Raw genomic sequence first — 18,099 nt, forward strand, 5'->3', positions numbered from 1 at the left:
TCGAGGCAATAGGTTAAAAATTAGGAGTTCAGAGCTCGCTTGTGCAGCTTTAACAATGCACGAATTTTCATTATTTTTACCTCGAAATAGGTCGAAAAGATCTGTTATTACTTGATAAATAAAAATAATATATATCACAAGGGCAATAAACCTTATGAATTATTCGCATTATTCGCTAGCCTACTAGCTTTTAAGCTGTTATCTATTCGTAGTTGAAGGATTGTGAAAAGTTTCTTATCAACCAATATTGAACAAGAACAAGAACAAGAAGTTTGAATTATTGGAGACAACAAGAAAGGCTTAGAAATATAAATAGAAATATATTTATGTAAGGTATCAGTTTGTATATGCCTTTTTGTGAATGTGGTAGATAGAAATTTCAGTGAAAGCTCTTCAACTAACTTCCTTTGAATTTACCAGTGTCAATTCAAATAGAAAGTCCATTTGAATTCTCATCTTATTCCTTGTGACCCCTAATCATTATTAACGGAATGAAATTTTGCATACGAATGATGGATTATTAAAACTGAAACGAAATAAAATTTGTTTTTCCAATTTGGAATATATAAATGGGCGCCTACGAGAATTTTCGAACATACGTGGAGTAAAGATGATTCAATTAGGAAAAATTTGATGCAAAAATACTCAATTACGTATTTTAAATATGAAATACGAGTAAAATTTTAACCGAGTAAACAGAAATAAAAATTATCTTGATTGCGCCATAAACGATAATATATATACGGATATAAATAAACATCAATTCGCTATAATTATGAAATGAACATCAAAATATTTATTGTTATCACTATAAAGGTCAATTTTTATTAGATTAGTTTATTATTATTCGCTGCAATATTATACACAGTGTACCGTTTGATTAGTACGATCAAAATTATAAAAAAAATTGATGAAAATGTTTATAAAAATATTTTTTTGTGATTACTGAGAATAGAACTTTCCTTTCCAATATTCTTTTATTTCATTATTTTCTCAATAAACTCGAAATGACTTTTTATGGTAAGACCGTAATGTTGATGGTTTTATCTCGACTTCGAAGCCCTAGGACTGCGCGCTTACGTAGTTCGCTCTCTAACTTTATCTGTAAGACTTAGTTTGATTAGTACGATGAAAATTATGAGAAAAATTAATGAAAATGTATATAAAAATGATTTTTTGTAATTATTGAGACTAGAACTTTCCTTTCCAATATTCCTTTCTTTCATTATTTTCTTAATAAACTCGAAATGGCTTTTTACGGTAAGATTGATTGTAGTGTTGATGGTTTTATCTCGATTTCGTAAGTCTGGGACTGCGTGCTGACGTTATTCGCTTACTAATTTCATCTGTAAGACTTACATAGAAACGATACGAAAATATTTTTTAATTCTGCCGTGTCTAATCAGATGTTATAAACGAATGAATGCAACGTCATCCGTTTTTCACAAATATGCAGAGTTCAAAATGAATTTAGGACAAAATGGACGTAAAAAGTCAGTTGAAAGCATACAGCGAAAAGTAATAGAAGTAGAGATACAGCAGAGGTCCTCTGTGGGCTGATTTGAGCTCAGTTACAACAGTATAATGCGTCTTTTATATTTGAAAGTTCTAATAGATATTTGAATCCACAAAGCTTCGTGGTTGCGTGTTTACTGCTTATTTTTGTTTATTTTGGTGTTGTCGAAAATATTTCCAAATATTGAGGAAAGGCACTAAACAGCCTACAGTGATATACGAACGATCGAGGGTTCAAATTGATCAAAAATTTGTATTTTAGTACTATTAATCTGAGGCAAAGTTCACGGTAAATCAATTCAAACAACTCCTACACGGATCGTGTCCAAACTAAACAAGCTGTAGGTCAAAAATTGATAGAAAAAGAAACACCAAGAGTGATTTCTTATATTTTATGATAATCGGTAGTAATCAATTTATTTATAAAGTTAAAAACGGCTTCCATACTGCACAGAATCTGAGAAGTCTGCAGAGCCCCTATGAAACCTAATTTATTCAATATTAAAAATCGTTTAAGTCTTAGTACATATTCATAAGTTATTAATTGTGTTTAGATGTTATCAATATCATTAATGTATGGATTTTCACTAAAAATCTAAGAAAATTCGTATTGGAAACACATTTACTAGTTAATTTTATCAACGGAACACTCTGTAATAAATTATCAAAGAAATAATTGGTATCATTGAATGATATTCATATAATCACGTGTTGATTATTCCATTGCCTCACAAGTGAATTTGAAATCAATAAAATTAAGAAAAACAAATTGGTAACAAAATAAATAACCTTGAACTACACCCTATTAATTAGTGTCCAACAAGTACAATTCGTGAAAAATGGTAAGACTTGCATACATCGTTTTTTTAATATAATTTCTTGTTATTTGATCGTGGACGCAAAATTTCTGTCCAGCGAGAGTTCTTGAGGTCTCAGAATAGGAAAAAGTCACTGGAGGTCAGATCTAGAAAATGCGGTAGATGCGGAAGGAATTTCAAGCCCGATTCATACAATCGATTTTTCACACGATGCATTGTCTTGATGAAACAACATTTTTTTTCCAAATTTCCGCGATTCGGTTCTTAAAACGATTCAATAATCGTCCCTGTTGATTATTTCGATTTATCACGTGCAGTTACTGTTCGATTTAATTCCAGTGTGAAACTATGGAGATATTTTCCACCAATTGTCACAAATCAGAAGAAAAATTTGATTTTTTTTATGCAACATCCACGATATCTTTGGGGTTTCAATTTACGATGCGTTTCATCTTCGGCGCCCGTTTATCCTCGGTCGAACGAACTAATCGTATGACGTGTCTCTTTGAGGTTAGAACTAATTGAAAATAACATGAATTCGATACTAGTTGCGCCATCTATGTGTCAGTTTATCTCATATACTTAAAAAACGTTTTGTGAACAGTAACTTGGCGTCATGGTAACCCCATGCTCTTCTTCTGTTTCTCAATTTGTATCGTAAAATATTTGTGTGCATATACATTTTGTTAGCTTGGGGAATGTTTTTCCTCCATAAGTTATTTAAGAAATATTTTGTAGAAAACAAAATCTAATGATTAGAGTGGATTCTATCATCGTCGTCGTCGTCATCTTCAATCTTATTCATAAGAATTTTCACGAAGTGGCCTCACTTATTCATCTTCAAGTCCATTGTTGACTGTTTAGGTCCATATTAAGTATTTTTATATGTTTTAATCATCACAACTTTTGTGCTTTTTTTCTATAATAATAAGATTCGATTTTCAGTTATCAAAACTAGCGGCGTACCTGTTTGTTTTGATGATACTAAGTTTAACGGAAGCAGATGGATCTAAAAACGACTTAGAAGATGAAGTTAATCGAAAAAGTGAACCTATATTTTGTTGTCTAGTTCCTCAATGTCAAGGTGCGAGGTGTATCGATTTCTACAGATGTGGAACAATTTGTGCTTCGGGAAAATATCCTAATGGCAATATAGTGAAGACCCCAGGATATAATAAGCCTTATTATGTACCATTCTTTCCGTGATACGAATTATTTTTGTATTTGAAATTTTAATAAAGACTGAACTGCGTAGTTTTAGTTTGTTTCTAAATAAAAAAATATAAACAAACATAACATCAATTTAATCGTTCAAAGTCGCTGAATAGAAATATTTGGGATAAACACGAGGTTTTATGTGACTAATGCGATGGGAATAACTTTGAGATTGCATCAACACCCAATTAATTAAAATGAGAAGATATTCTCTCATTAATCTTACATTTATTTGAGTATTTACTTACTTCATATGATCAGAACAAGATATTCATTTGGGATTCAATATTGAATAGTTAAGGCACACCAACAAATTACTAGAGCTTTGACCGGCTCCTCAGTTACAATGGAAATCGTCCGCGGCGATAAACCCCCACCTAGCTGCTGCCGTTTCACTCAGGGAGTTCCCTTCATCGTCTGCGGCGACAAACACCCACCTAGCTGCTGCCGTTTCACTCAGGGAGTTCCCTTCCTCGTCTACGGCGACAAACACCCATCTAGCTGCTGCCGTTTCACTCAGGGAGTTCCCTTCCTCGTGCGTAGCGATAAACACCCACCTAGCTGCTGCCGTTTCACTTGGGGAATTCCCTTCCTCGTCTACGGCGACAAACATCCACCTAGCTGCTGCCATTTCACTCAGGGAGTTCCCTTCCTCGTGCGTGGCGATAAACACCAATCTAGCTGCTGCCGTTTCACTCGGTGAGTTCCTTTCCTCGTCCGCGGCGATAAACCCCCACCTAGCTGCTGCCGTTTCACTCAGGGAGTTCCCTTCCTCGTGCGTGGCGATAAACACCCATCTAGCTGCTGCCGTTTCACTCAGGGAGTTCCCTTCCTCAAAGGGTTCAGGTACACACGTGTTACACGATATTTTACATCGATGACATCATTAGAATGAATCTAGGTAGCTTTTTCGGAAAGGCAATCACTTAGGCCTTGTATCTTGGCCTTGCATGACGTATTATTAATTTATACGCCGTTGAAGAGCTCACCATTTGTCTATTTCTCAATATAGTCTCCACTTTTGAAGACAACGCTGCAGCTTTGGTATTTCAAGGTCGAAGAATCTCAAAGGGTCCGTTGAGAAAGCATATGACCTCTGCTCGGACTCGTCGGTCATAAAGTATTTGTCTCCTAATTGCTTCTTTAGTAAAGAGTCGCTCTCTCCGGAGGTTCTTGATTGCTATCCGGGGTTTGGACAATGTTTCACAATATCTTTGTAAGTTTATGCACGAAATCGATAAGGAATACTCCCTTTCGATCCTAAAACAAAGTCGCCATAACCTTTCCATAAACGATCGAGTTTATTTTGAATTTCTTTGGAGGCGCTGAATCTGAATGACGCCACTGATGACATAGGCATGAAATGAATTATCTGTGGCGATAAAACTCAACAATTCCTTAAACAAACTTGGAAACACAGCCACAGCTTCTTGTGTCCTTCAATCAGGATCCGAGGAATCCAATTGGCGATAACAACAAAGTTTCTGCTGCGCCATGGAAAGATTCGGAAATGCGCTCAACAGTGACGCTCCGATCTTTGAATAGTTAGCTATTGATCTTCTAAATGGCTCGCAACAGAAAATGGCGGTTGAATTTCCGTGCGATACTTAGCAAGAGCCTTGCACTATTTGCGGATATGCTGAACCTTGACCATGAACCTTGGTTAGTTCTTGATGAATATCCAAGGGCAATAACTTATTTACGTCCAGCCGAACCTAGCGGGAGAGGTAGACCTTCCTTCCACTTCCATCTCTGGTGACTGATAAGCAAGGCGATCAGAAATCGATTAATCGAAGAATCGATTCCTCAGACAAATAAATCGTTTTTATATAAATCGATATATTGTACTCTAGTGAATCGATACATTTTTTCGTAAAAATCATAAAATCGGATCCTTGTAGACTTGACATACAGACAGTTGTTTTTAAAAACCCTAGATATCAAGCATTGGGAACTATTAGCTGTATTTTCTCAACTTTTTGATGTAACAAATAAATAATCGTCTTCTTTTATACCTAATCTGATATTTTCGAGTTCCCTGAATTAACAAATCCCTGATTTCACTGACAAGAGATCCCAGAAATTGTTTCTTACAGTATATTTTTCGTTTTTCATAAAATGGATTCATATTTAGATTGTAAATACAAACTACGAAAACAAATTTTTCTTTTAGACCTCGATTTTTTCATGAATCGATTCATCGGATTGCGATTCGAATCGATTTAAACATCGATATTTTTTGGAAAGAATCGTTATATCTACTGAGCGATTATCACATCGCGGTCAGGTGGGTTTGAACATGGATAAGAAAATTTCAACTTTTTGATTAAAATGAGACTCCCTGTAGTATATCAAATTGAAAAAAACAAGAGAAATGATGAAATAACATTAAATAAACAAAATTCGGATTCTGCGTTTTTTTTTTAATAAATAAGATACATCAAAACTGGAAAGTAATAAAAATAAATCTAAAATCGGGGATCAATAAATTCATTTGAACCAAATCGAATTAATTAGTGTGATTAAGACAATTGGCAACAAGTGAAAATGGTGAGTTTCATTTTATTAATTCCATTTTATTTTTCATCCTCGCTATTAATAGTTATTTGAAAGATCTGAGTGATATATCTCGAGATGGAATTCTGGATTTCATCTATCAAGAAAAACCCGAAGCAATCAAGAAAATTTCGTGTTGATTCATTTGGAGGAAGCTACTGCTTTTTGCATTTTTGATTATCATATAAAGCGATCACTTTTTTATCTCTAATGATGTGTTGCTATCAAGTTTGATGAGACAAACATTTGCTTCGTTGATTTTTCCAATCTGCTGCAAATGTTTTTGGATTCTGGACCAAATCTGACTAAATGTGTTGTCTGACATTAATTAGCATCTTTTTGTCTGTAATTTTTAGTCTTTCTAGTCGTAGAGATAAAAATTTGGCACCTAAGAGAGTTCTAAGTACATTACATTGTGTTTTTGGCCACAATTGTTATATTACTACCCTTATAAAACTCAAAAAATATATAATTTCGCTAGATGTTTACCCCAAATTGAACAAAAACTTCATGGTAATAATAATCTTGAAATGTTTTGACACTACTTCGAAGTATACAATGAGATTACTACGTTTCATTGCTTTTGGCAGTAAATAACGTTCTTTATTATCCAATATTTTCTTATCATGAAATATTTACAAAGATTATAATAAATAAAAATAAGTTTGAAAGGGTCCAAAAAAGGTTTAGGCCTCCTTTTATAATAATAAACAATTCCTGAGCTTATCACTATAACTGTGATGAGTGAAATGAAAAAGTTCTTTGAGCTGCGAAAAAATTTTTTCACATGAATTAACTCTATATTAGTAGAATGCAGCGCATTGCTGTAATCTTTTAAAGCAACTTTAAATCAAAATTACCAGGTGTATACAAGGAGAAAATAATGTTTTTACACAGTTCAAAGAACCCTTTCATGCATCTAATTCATATTGATTTCTGGTTATTCTTAAACATGCTTCAAATACGATTTCAAATAAATCTATTCTTTCTTTGATCTATCTGATTCGTTAGTTTCTTTTTCGTAGTCATTCTACCTGCTAAATTTGAACGCATCGTTCAAGGGGGTGTCCTAAACTTCTACAAAGTAATGGTGAGTTGTCATCATCTCTCGTCAAACCTGCTGATGTTATTTCATATTTTTTTTCACCCGGTATTCAACCGTCTTGTACCTAGCATGTTTTTCTTATGTTTTTACTTCGTTTTACATCAAGGTTCACATTTCTATTGTTGTATAAGACTTTCTCTCATGTGGATCTTATTTGTTTTTAAGAATTACGCTGGAAGATTATGTTTCTATTTTAGAATATCCATCACTTTATATTGTGAAATATTAACAATTTGCTTTATTGTCTTCGTTATCGATTCCATTATATACGCCGCAAACGGCATGAAAGTTTGGTATTTTCGTTTCTGAATACTCAGCTTTTATCTTCTGCTGAATAACTATAACGCTCATGCAAAATATGATAATGAGTGTTTATGGTACCAGCCTTGAGGCCCAAAGTTTTAATAAATGTAATAACCAATGAATGCCAACTAATCTAGTTTTGTTAAAAAAAGAAATGAAAATTTGGTGACTTAAAACAATGAAGAATGAAAAACAAAAACACAAATATATGAAAAACGGAAATTTCTGCCAAAATCCAGAATAGTGAAAATTGAGAATTCACACAAATGAAAAATGAGAACTAAAATCTGCCAGTTTTGGACAGACATGGGAATTTGGTAATCCAGAATAGTGGAAAATGAAAACTAAAAATCCATCGAATAAGAAATGGAAATTTTTTTACTAAAATCTATCGGTTTCGGACTGAAATGAAAACCTGGTAATCCAGAAAATTGAGAAATCACGCAAATTGAAAATGGAAACTATTAACTAAAATCTATTAACTAAGAATCCATCAATTGAAAAATGGAAATTTTTTTACTAAAATCTATCGGTTTCGGACTGAAGTAAACATTTGGTAATCCAGAATAGTGGAAAATGAAAACTAAAAATCCATCAAATAAGAAATGGAAATTTTTTTACTAAAATCTATCGGTTTCGGACTGAAATGAAAATCTGGTAATCCAGAAAATTGAGAAATCACGCAAATTGAAAATGGAAATTATTAACTAAAATCTATTAACTAAGAATCCATCAATTGAAAAATGGAAATTTTTTTACTAAAATCTATCGGTTTCGGACTGAAATGAAAACCTGGTAATCCAGAAAATTGAGAATTCACGCAAATTGAAAATGAAAACTATTAACTAAAATCTATTAACTAAGAAACCATCAATTGAAAAATGGAAATTTTTTTACTAAAATCTATCGGTTTCGGACTGAAGTAAAAATTTGGTAATCCAGAATAGTGGAAAATGAAAACTAAAAATCCATCAAATAAGAAATGGAAATTTTTTTACTAAAATCTATCGGTTTCGGACTGAAATGAAAATCTGGTAATCCAGAAAATTGAGAAATCACGCAAATTGAAAATGGAAACTATTAACTAAAATCTATTAACTAAGAATCCATCAATTGAAAAATGGAAATTTTTTTACTAAAATCTATCGGTTTCGGACTGAAATGAAAACCTGGTAATCCAGAAAATTGAAAAATCACGCAAATTGAAAATGAAAACTATTAACTAAAATCTATTAACTAAGAAACCATCAATTGAAAAATGGAAATTTTTTTACTAAAATCTATCGGTTTCGGACTGAAATAAGAATCTGGTAATCCAAAATATTGAAAAATGAAAATTGAGAATTCACACAAATGAAAAATGAGAACTTTTCACTAAAATCTGCCAGTTTTGGACAGAAATGAGAATCTTGTATTCCAAAATAGTGAAAATTGAAAATTGAGAATTCACACAAATGAAAAATGAGAACTTTTCACTAAAATCTGCCACTTTTGGACAGAAATGGGAATTTGGTAATCCAGAATAGTGGAAAATGAAAACTAAAAATCCATCAAATGAGAAATGGAAATTTTTTTACTAAAATATATCGGTTTTGGACTGAAATAAGAATCTGGTAATCCAAAATAGTGAAAAATGAAAATATAGAATTCACGCAAATTAAAAATGCAAACTATTAAATAAAATCTGCCAGTTTTGGACAGAAATGAGAATCTGGTAATTCAAAATATTGAAAAATGAAAATTGAGAATTCACACAAATGAAAAATGAGAACTTTTCACTAAAATCTGCCAGTTTTGGACAGAAATGAGAATCTGGTAATCCAAAATATTGAAAATTGAAAATTGAGAATTCATACAAATGAAAAATGAGAACTTTTCACTAAAATCTGCCAGTTTTGGACAGAAATGAGAATCTGGTAATCCAAAATATTGAAAAATGAAAATTGAGAATTCACACAAATGAAAAATGAGAACTTTTCACTAAAATCTGCCAGTTTTGGACAGAAATGGGAATTTGGTAATCCAGAATAGTGGAAAATGAAAACTAAAAATCCATCAAATGAGAAATGGAATTTTTTTTACTTAAATATATCGGTTTTGGACTGAAATAAGAATCTGGTAATCCAAAATATTGAAAAATGAAAATTGAGAATTCACACAAATGAAAAATGAGAACTTTTCACTAAAATCTGCCAGTTTTGGACAGAAATGGGAATTTGGTAATCCAGAATAGTGGAAAATGAAAACTAAAAATCCATCAAATGAGAAATGGAAATTTATGGAAATTTTTTTACTAAAATATATCGGTTTTGGACTGAAATAAGAATCTGGTAATCCAAAATATTGAAAAATGAAAATTGAGAATTCACACAAATGAAAAATGAGAACTTTTCACTAAAATCTGCCAGTTTTGGACAGAAATGGGAATTTGGTAATCCAGAATAATGGAAAATGAAAACTAAAAATCCATCAAATGAGAAATGGAATTTTTTTTACTAAAATATATCGGTTTTGGACTGAAATAAGAATCTGGTAATCCAAAATAGTGAAAAATTAAAATTGAGAATCCACGCAAATTAAAAATGTAAACTATTAAATAAAATCTGCCAGTTTTGGACAGAAATGGGAATTTGGTAATCCAGAATAGTGGAAAATGAAAACTAAAAATCCATTAATTGAAAAATGGAAATTTATTAACTAAAATCTATCGGTTTTGGACTGAAATGAAAATTTGGTAATCCATAATAGTGGAAAATGAGAATTCATGCAAATTAAAAATGAAAACTATTGACTAAAATCTGCCAGTTTTACACAGAAATAAAAATTTTTTATAGTAATGGTAATTTCATTGTATTATTCAACTGTCATTATTATTCAACCTTTCATTTCATCAATAATCACTTGCTTTTAGGTCAGTAGAAGACTTCAGCTTGAACTTCATTTCCTTCACATTTATTTTTAATTTTTTCAATATGGTTTGTTTATTATAAATCATTTTGAATAGATTTTTTGTTTCAGATTCCCAAACTTCTGAGTGTTTTTCTTATTCTAATACTATTTAATATCACAGACGCTAAAAATAACGTACAATTCGACATCAATGGAGACTATAAGCATAACGAATACCACAAGTACACCCCAGATTGTTGTCTTATAACGTCATGCGATCGTGGAGGATGTTTAAATTCTATAAAATGTGGACATATTTGCTCTACGGCGAATTATCCTAAAGCCGTTGTCGATAGGACACCGGGATATGTCAAAAAATCTTATTATACCACTTATGAATGTCATTTTGGAGAATGTAACCATTTTCAAATATCCTGTGATCATTGTCCGGATCCCAACGAAAGTGATTTTAGTATTTATACTATTAGAACGGACTGTATTGAATGTTATCAATAAAGTTTTTTTACAGACCGTACATTTTGTTCTTGAATAGTTTAGTTAACTACCAGATACATATAGAATATCACCTAAAGAAAAAAAAAAACCAAAGGAAATAGCATTAAGTTTGAAGAAATTGGTGTTTATTTATCATTAGATTGGCGATTGATTTCTGGACGCCCTGTATGAAATAATATCTCAAACCTTGTAGAAAGTATGATACTTGAAATGAAGTTTTCGATTTCCTCAATTTCCTGCAAATAACATCATAATTTATTATCTGTTGCCTTCGTTTTCCAATATCTGCTATTTGTTCATTCCATCTTTTTCTTGATCTGTCCCTTCTCCTTCTTTTCCTTTAGTTAATCATCCTTATTAAATGTCCAAACCAGAAGATTCTATCTATCTTAGTCTTTCTTTCTTATTGAACACTGTTTGCTTTTTTAATTGTATTTGTAACCTCCTCTTATATTTTGGCGATCTTCTTTTTCTAAAAATTCCTCCCTATTTTGTCACTTTTTCCATCATAAAACCTGAGATTTGTCCATTCAGATATACTATATATATACTATATCAAGTTAATTTGGATTGAGTCGAATGCTATTCTCAGATCTATGAACGTTAAGTGCAGGGTTTCTCCTCAGGTCTTCTCCTTTTCTGAACGCTGCTTCTTCTCTTAGTCTTCGTTTCTTCTTCTTTCTCATGGATTTGAACTGGCTTCCTTAATCATCTCGCATGAACATGTCTTAGTTTTTCTCCCAGATATTTGACCATTTCTGGATTTATCTTAATTGTTCCGCTCGCTTTTAAACGTATTGAAAATATAGGTTATATTCAATGAGGAGTTTAAAAGTGAAAATAAAATTAAATAATGTTATTTAGAACAAAATTTTTGAAACAGATAATGTTTATAAACATAGTTTTCAATAATGAAAACAAAATGTTTTCGTTTCTTGAGATAAATACATTTAATTCTGAAAAAAATACTCACGCACTCAGGTCAAAGATAATTATTGTCTACAAGCGTATAAACAACAAATTATTAATCAATTCTCTTGTAATAAATTCTTGTTATAACAATTCTAGTGTTCAAAATGGTGAGTTATATAATTTAGTATCAATTCATCTCTGAAAAATTTTAAAAATATATAGAACTATAGGATTCCAGTTTTCATTTTTTATTCAATTTCTTACTAGTTTTGTGTTCAGTGCCCTAATTGTGTCAGTACAGTTTGCTGCCGATAAACCTTGTATCAAAAAAAATATTGAAAATAAAAAACTAGTGCTAGTTATAATCCTTCAAATATCAATTGTTGATTGACTAATATGAATATTTCGAGTAAATAACTCAAATAGCACACATTCCGAGTATGTTCATAACTAAAAATGTCAAACTCCATTATGACATATGTCAGATTTGATATATTCACAACAGTGTTGCCAAAGTACAAGTACAAAAGTAAACATGCTCAAATTGTGTCACATAACCTCTATTTAAGGTTAATATATTTATGATATAATAAGTCGAGGATTTCACCCACAAAGTAAGGTGTATTTGATCGCCTACACTGTTTAATTTGTATAGCAGAGCTATACTGAGGAACTTCCTGGTTTTCGTAAACAGGAAAAAGCGGGAGAGAGGTCTAACAACAACTAGAATCAAAATAGTGCTATCATTCAAGTTAAAAATGGTGTCAAACCTCAAAATTCTTTATTACAGCTCCGATTTTCCTGAAAATTGAGAATTGAGCTCATCGTACTCTCCTCATCAAGATTTACATAGCCGCAAGGTGTACAAATTGTTTTTAAGGTGTGAAAATAACCCCTTATCTAAAAATACCAATATTATAGTTTTTCCTATTCTTTTTCAATTCAAATGTTTTCTATTTATGCAGCATAAATATCTTAACATATTGTATAATAGAAAATTCATATATTTTGAAGTATCAACCCTTAAAAATCTTTAAAAACTACCCTTCTGATGATGATAATATAGGAAAGAATCTTTTAACGATATAAAACATTGCAATTTCATTTTTACTGTGAAAAATTCATAGCATTTTAATAAAATTCAATTGGTTATTAATTTTTATTATTTAACCTTTAAAAACTACCCCTTTGCAGAGATCGAAATGCTAATAAATCTAATAACAACTTTTAGATTTTGCATTATTTTTGGTATTAAAGTTTCTTGTCTCTACTTGAAGTAATTTTCAATTTTTTATACCCTGTCAACCCTTAAGAACTATCCCTTTGATAAAAAAAGGAAAAAAATTCAATTTAATGACTGTTAATGTTTTGATTTTGAAATCTTTCGGTATTCAAGTGTATTTTCCAAATACGAAGTGATTTTTTATTCTCTACACACTGACACCCCTTAAGAACCACCCCTTTAACAAGATTATAAGTATATCATCTCTTGGTACTCTCAAATGTATCTACAGGCAACTCAGCATCAACAGAAAAAATCCGTGCGCCAAAATTTGAAAATTTTTCATAACCTATAATTCACAAAAAAATTTCAAATTTTTATTTCTTATGTAACTCCATTAACTTTGAAGCTATCACATCTTGCAAAAAACCATTTTAAAGGTAATTTTCAGGGCTATGAGCCTATGTATGTTAAAAGGGTTTGAGATCCTACACATTTTATTAATAAAGGGTCAAAGGGCTGTGGATAAGCAATTCTTGCAATATAGTGACGGAATAGTTTGGTTATAACTCCGTCAATTTTTATACTAAAAAAAGAATAAAAAAACAAAATAATTGTTATAAAAATGCTTAAATTTGATTGTTGTTTGTTTTTGTATTAATATAGTTATGAAGAAAAAATGAGCAAATAATTTTTTGGAAAAATAGAAAAAAAGTATTATTTAATGTTGTTTTTCCTCAAAATTATGCATCTCTAATCATTTAAACTTTCAGATGTCATGAATAACATCCAAATAAATTATTTAGCATAAGAAATAAGTTTAATTTTGATTTTCAATGAAATAGCATTAGTTTTAGTGCAATTTTTTTAGCTTTAATTATTTTACATCATATCTCACTGAAATTCCAGTCGAAACGACTTTTAACAGAAATCATTCGAAAGGTCTCTTCAAGCTCTTGAAAAAGTATCCTATGACTTTTTGTCGAAAAATGTACCCTTTTCCCGTTATTTGAGGTTAAAAATACTCAATTACGTAAAACAAATTCAAGTATCTATAACTTGCTTTAGGTAGAACATTAAGATCTTTAAATATATATTAATTTCTTTGTTTTTTTATAAGCTTAATTTTTGTTCTTTACACTTTTTTCGATAAAATGCATCATTACAGAGTTATACGTAAAAAACTATTGAAAAGTTTTTTTGACGAAAAATCGTACTTCCCAATTGCGAATAACTCAAAAACTATTGATCTGGCGAAAAAACTTTATACGACATTTTTTACTTTAAATTTGCTGGTCTTTCGATATCTGGGGTTATTTTGGGTGAAAAATTTTCCACTCCCGAAAAGGGGTGGCGTTGCACATTTCGGCACCATATAGATCTCGCTTACCAATCATCTGTCGAAATTTCTAATAAATCGGTACTGCATTAAATAATTCTGAGAGGAAATGCTTCAATACCTGGCCTAAAACAAACATAAGCGTCAAACCCATCAACTTGACGATCTCGAAAGGGAAAGCAGTTTTAAATGGAGTCAAGAATAAGCAACATGAAATTCCGAATCCTCTCATATATCTTCGACTAAAATAAAGAGTAAAGAACTAACCTCCCTGAAGCAGCCTCTATTAATACTCTGTACTGATCCAAAGCTCAGCTATTTCATGAGTACGATGTCAGATAAATCCCAGAATAAATAGAAATATTTATGCTAGAAAACTCTTACTGATCTCATCTCATCACCTTACTCCCAAATACAGAAAGTTGATCAGATTCTGAAGATGGAATGATCCCTTTCCACTGAATTCTTATGAAATTACGTGGGATATAACTACTTCAAGGACAAGTTGATCAACATAAAAATTTCTGATACTAAAAAGTGTTTATTAGATGAAACTGTTGGTATAGGTTCGTAAACTACATATCCCCGGCTCAGATGTGATTGAGCAAGATCTTGTATAAATCAGAACAACATGAGAAAACCCAGAACAAGCGTTTTGTTTTCATTCTATAATATAATTTTAATAAATTCCAGATTACCCACCAAATTCTCCTTCTCCAAATATGTCTGGTGATGGTGGCATTGGGAGCGCCCCTGATAGATTCAGATATTAAATCAAACACAACATCATGTTGTACTATATCTCGTTGTAAAGAAATTCCAATGAGTGACGAAAATCACGATATCTTCCAATGTTATAAAAAAGAAGTTTGCGGTGAAGAATGTACGGATTACAAGAAAAGACCTCTACCTCCAGTTCCTCAATACCAAAGAAAAAATTACTACCTAAAAAAAATATGCAACATGTACGGATGCTATGACTACGCTTTCGACTGTAGGATATGTTTAGATCCAAAACGAGGCGATTTCAATCCGTATAACATCAACGAGAATTGTATGAATTGTTACTATTAGAAAATATATTGTAAAATTTATGTTTCTGAGTTTTTTATAGTTACCACATAGCACCCTTCTTCAATTTTGTACAAACTTAAGAAGAAAGCCATAAAAATATAAAAATTGAATGAAAATAGCTATATCTAGTCTCTAAAAAGGACAAGATTTGTATTACAAATTACTGAAAACTATTCCATGTACTAAGCGAAGAAGCCTACTTATATCTATATCCTTCTATAATTCCCAATTCCCTTCCAGATCATCCTGGAGAAGAATGCAGTTGAACAATACATGGATTTGACTTTCCTCCTTACCATTGTAGTTGTTCCAGATTTTGTCCCAGATGACCAGTTCAAAGTTCGAGACACAACTCAGTTTTAGTTATGAGAACCGTATTGGAAGAACCCCAATACCAAGAAGAGTAAAGAACTGTATAACTTACAGGAAAAAAGATCTCTTTTGGAAGGCTAGGTTTGGTAGGTTTCTTAAAGCCTGTTTGGATACTCTATCCCATTCGAGAACAGTTTCTTCCAACGTTGCTAACTGATTAAATAACTTGATTGAATATGTCAAGTCAGTAGGTCTAATAAGGTTTCCATATCAAAGTGATTTCGGTAATTAACATTGTCTCTAAAAGGACAAATTAAGATTTGGACCACAAATTAATGAAACCTATTCCATGTGCTAAGCGAAGAAGCCTACTTATATCTATATCCTTCCATAATTCACAATTCCCTTTCAAAATATCCTGGAGAAGAACTCAGTTCAACCATACGTGGATTTGTCTTTCCTCCTTCCATTGTAGTTGTTCCAGATTTTGTCCCAGATGACCAGTTCAAAGTTCGAGACACAACTCAGTTTTAGTTATGAGAACCGTATTGGAAGAACCCCAATACCAAGAAGAGTAAAGAACTGTATAACTTACAGGAAAAAAGATCTCTTTTGGAAGGCTAGGTTTGGTAGGTTTCTTAAAGCCTGTTTGGATACTCTATCCCATTCGAGAACAGTTTCTTCCAACGTTGCTAACTGATTAAATAACTTGATTGAATATGTCAAGTCAGTAGGTCTAATAAGGTTTCCATATCAAAGTGATTTCGGTAATTAACATTGTCTCTAAAAGGACAAATTAAGATTTGGACCACAAATTAATGAAACCTATTCCATGTGCTAAGCGAAGAAGCCTACTTATATCTATATCCTTCCATAATTCACAATTCCCTTTCAAAATATCCTGGAGAAGAACTCAGTTCAACCATACGTGGATTTGTCTTTCCTCCTTCCATTGTAGTTGTTCCAGATTTTGTCCCAGATGACCAGTTCAAAGTTCGAGACACAACTCAGTTTTAGTTATGAGAACCGTATTGGAAGAACCCCAATACCAAGAAGAGTAAAGAACTGTATAACTTACAGGAAAAAAGATCTCTTTTGGAAGGCTAGGTTTGGTAGGTTTCTTAAAGCCTGTTTGGATACTCTATCCCATTCGAGAACAGTTTCTTCCAACGTTGCTAACTGATTAAATAACTTGATTGAATATGTCAAGTCAGTAGGTCTAATAAGGTTTCCATATCAAAGTGATTTCGGTAATTAACATTGTCTCTAAAAGGACAAATTAAGATTTGGACCACAAATTAATGAAACCTATTCCATGTGCTAAGCGAAGAAGCCTACTTATATCTATATCCTTCCATAATTCACAATTCCCTTTCAAAATATCCTGGAGAAGAACTCAGTTCAACCATACGTGGATTTGTCTTTCCTCCTTCCATTGTAGTTGTTCCAGATTTTGTCCCAGATGACCAGTTCAAAGTTCGAGACAAAACTCAGTTTTAGTCATGAGAACCGTATTGGAAGAACCCCAATACCAAGAAGTGTAGAAAACTGTAAAAATTACAGCAAACAACATCATTTCTGGTAGGTTGGGTTAGGTAGGTTTTTTAAAGCCTGTTTGGATACTCTATCTCATTCGAGAACAGTTTCTTCCAACGTTGCCAGCTGATTAAATAACTTGATTGAATATGTCAACTCATTAGGTCTAATAAGGTTTCCATATCAAAGTGATTTCGGTAAATAACATTATCTCTAAAAGGACAAAAAAATTAAGATTTGGAGTACAAATTAATGAAACCTATTCCATGTGCTAAGCGAAGAAGCCTACTTATATCTATATCCTTTCATAATTCACAATTCCCTTTCAAAATATCCTGGAGAAAAACTCAGTTCAACCATACTTGGATTTGTCTTTCCTCCTTACCATTGTAGTTGTTCCAGATTTTGTCCCAGATGACCAATTCAAAGTTTGTACCTTGAAGCAAGAGATACAACTCAGTTTTAGTCATGAGAACCGTATTGGAAGAACCCCAATACCAAGAAGTGTTAAAAACTGTGAAAATTACAGCAAACAACATCATTTCTGCTAGGTTGGGTTAGGTAGGTTTTTCAAAGCCTGTTTGGATAATCTATCTCATTCGAGAACAGCTTCTTCCAACGTTGCCAGCTGATTAAATAACTTGATTGAATATGTCAAGTCATTAGGTCTAATAAGGTTTCCATATCAAAGTGATTTCGTTAATTAGTATTGTCTCTAAAAGGACAAAAAAAATAAGATTTGGAGTACAAATTAATGAAACCTATTCCATGTGCTCAGCGAAGAAGC

The 18,099-nt window shown here is 31.9% G+C and overlaps 2 long non-coding RNA genes across 2 annotated transcripts; both read left to right on the forward strand.

Moving 5' to 3' along the window:
* Nucleotides 1-2,219: 2,219 nt before the first annotated feature.
* On the forward strand, nucleotides 2,220-3,593 carry LOC130447062 (uncharacterized). Its single transcript, XR_008910207.1, has 2 exons — nucleotides 2,220-2,357; nucleotides 3,279-3,593. It is a non-coding gene; the product is annotated as an uncharacterized LOC130447062 (long non-coding RNA).
* A 2,248-nt stretch (nucleotides 3,594-5,841) lies between these two features.
* Nucleotides 5,842-15,434, forward strand: LOC130446505 (uncharacterized). Its single transcript, XR_008910158.1, has 3 exons — nucleotides 5,842-6,098; nucleotides 10,531-11,996; nucleotides 15,084-15,434. It is a non-coding gene; the product is annotated as an uncharacterized LOC130446505 (long non-coding RNA).
* Nucleotides 15,435-18,099: the final 2,665 nt, after the last annotated feature.

This window comes from Diorhabda sublineata, chromosome 7 (assembly GCF_026230105.1).
Source record: "Diorhabda sublineata isolate icDioSubl1.1 chromosome 7, icDioSubl1.1, whole genome shotgun sequence".
Taxonomy (NCBI): Eukaryota; Metazoa; Arthropoda; class Insecta; order Coleoptera; family Chrysomelidae; genus Diorhabda; species Diorhabda sublineata.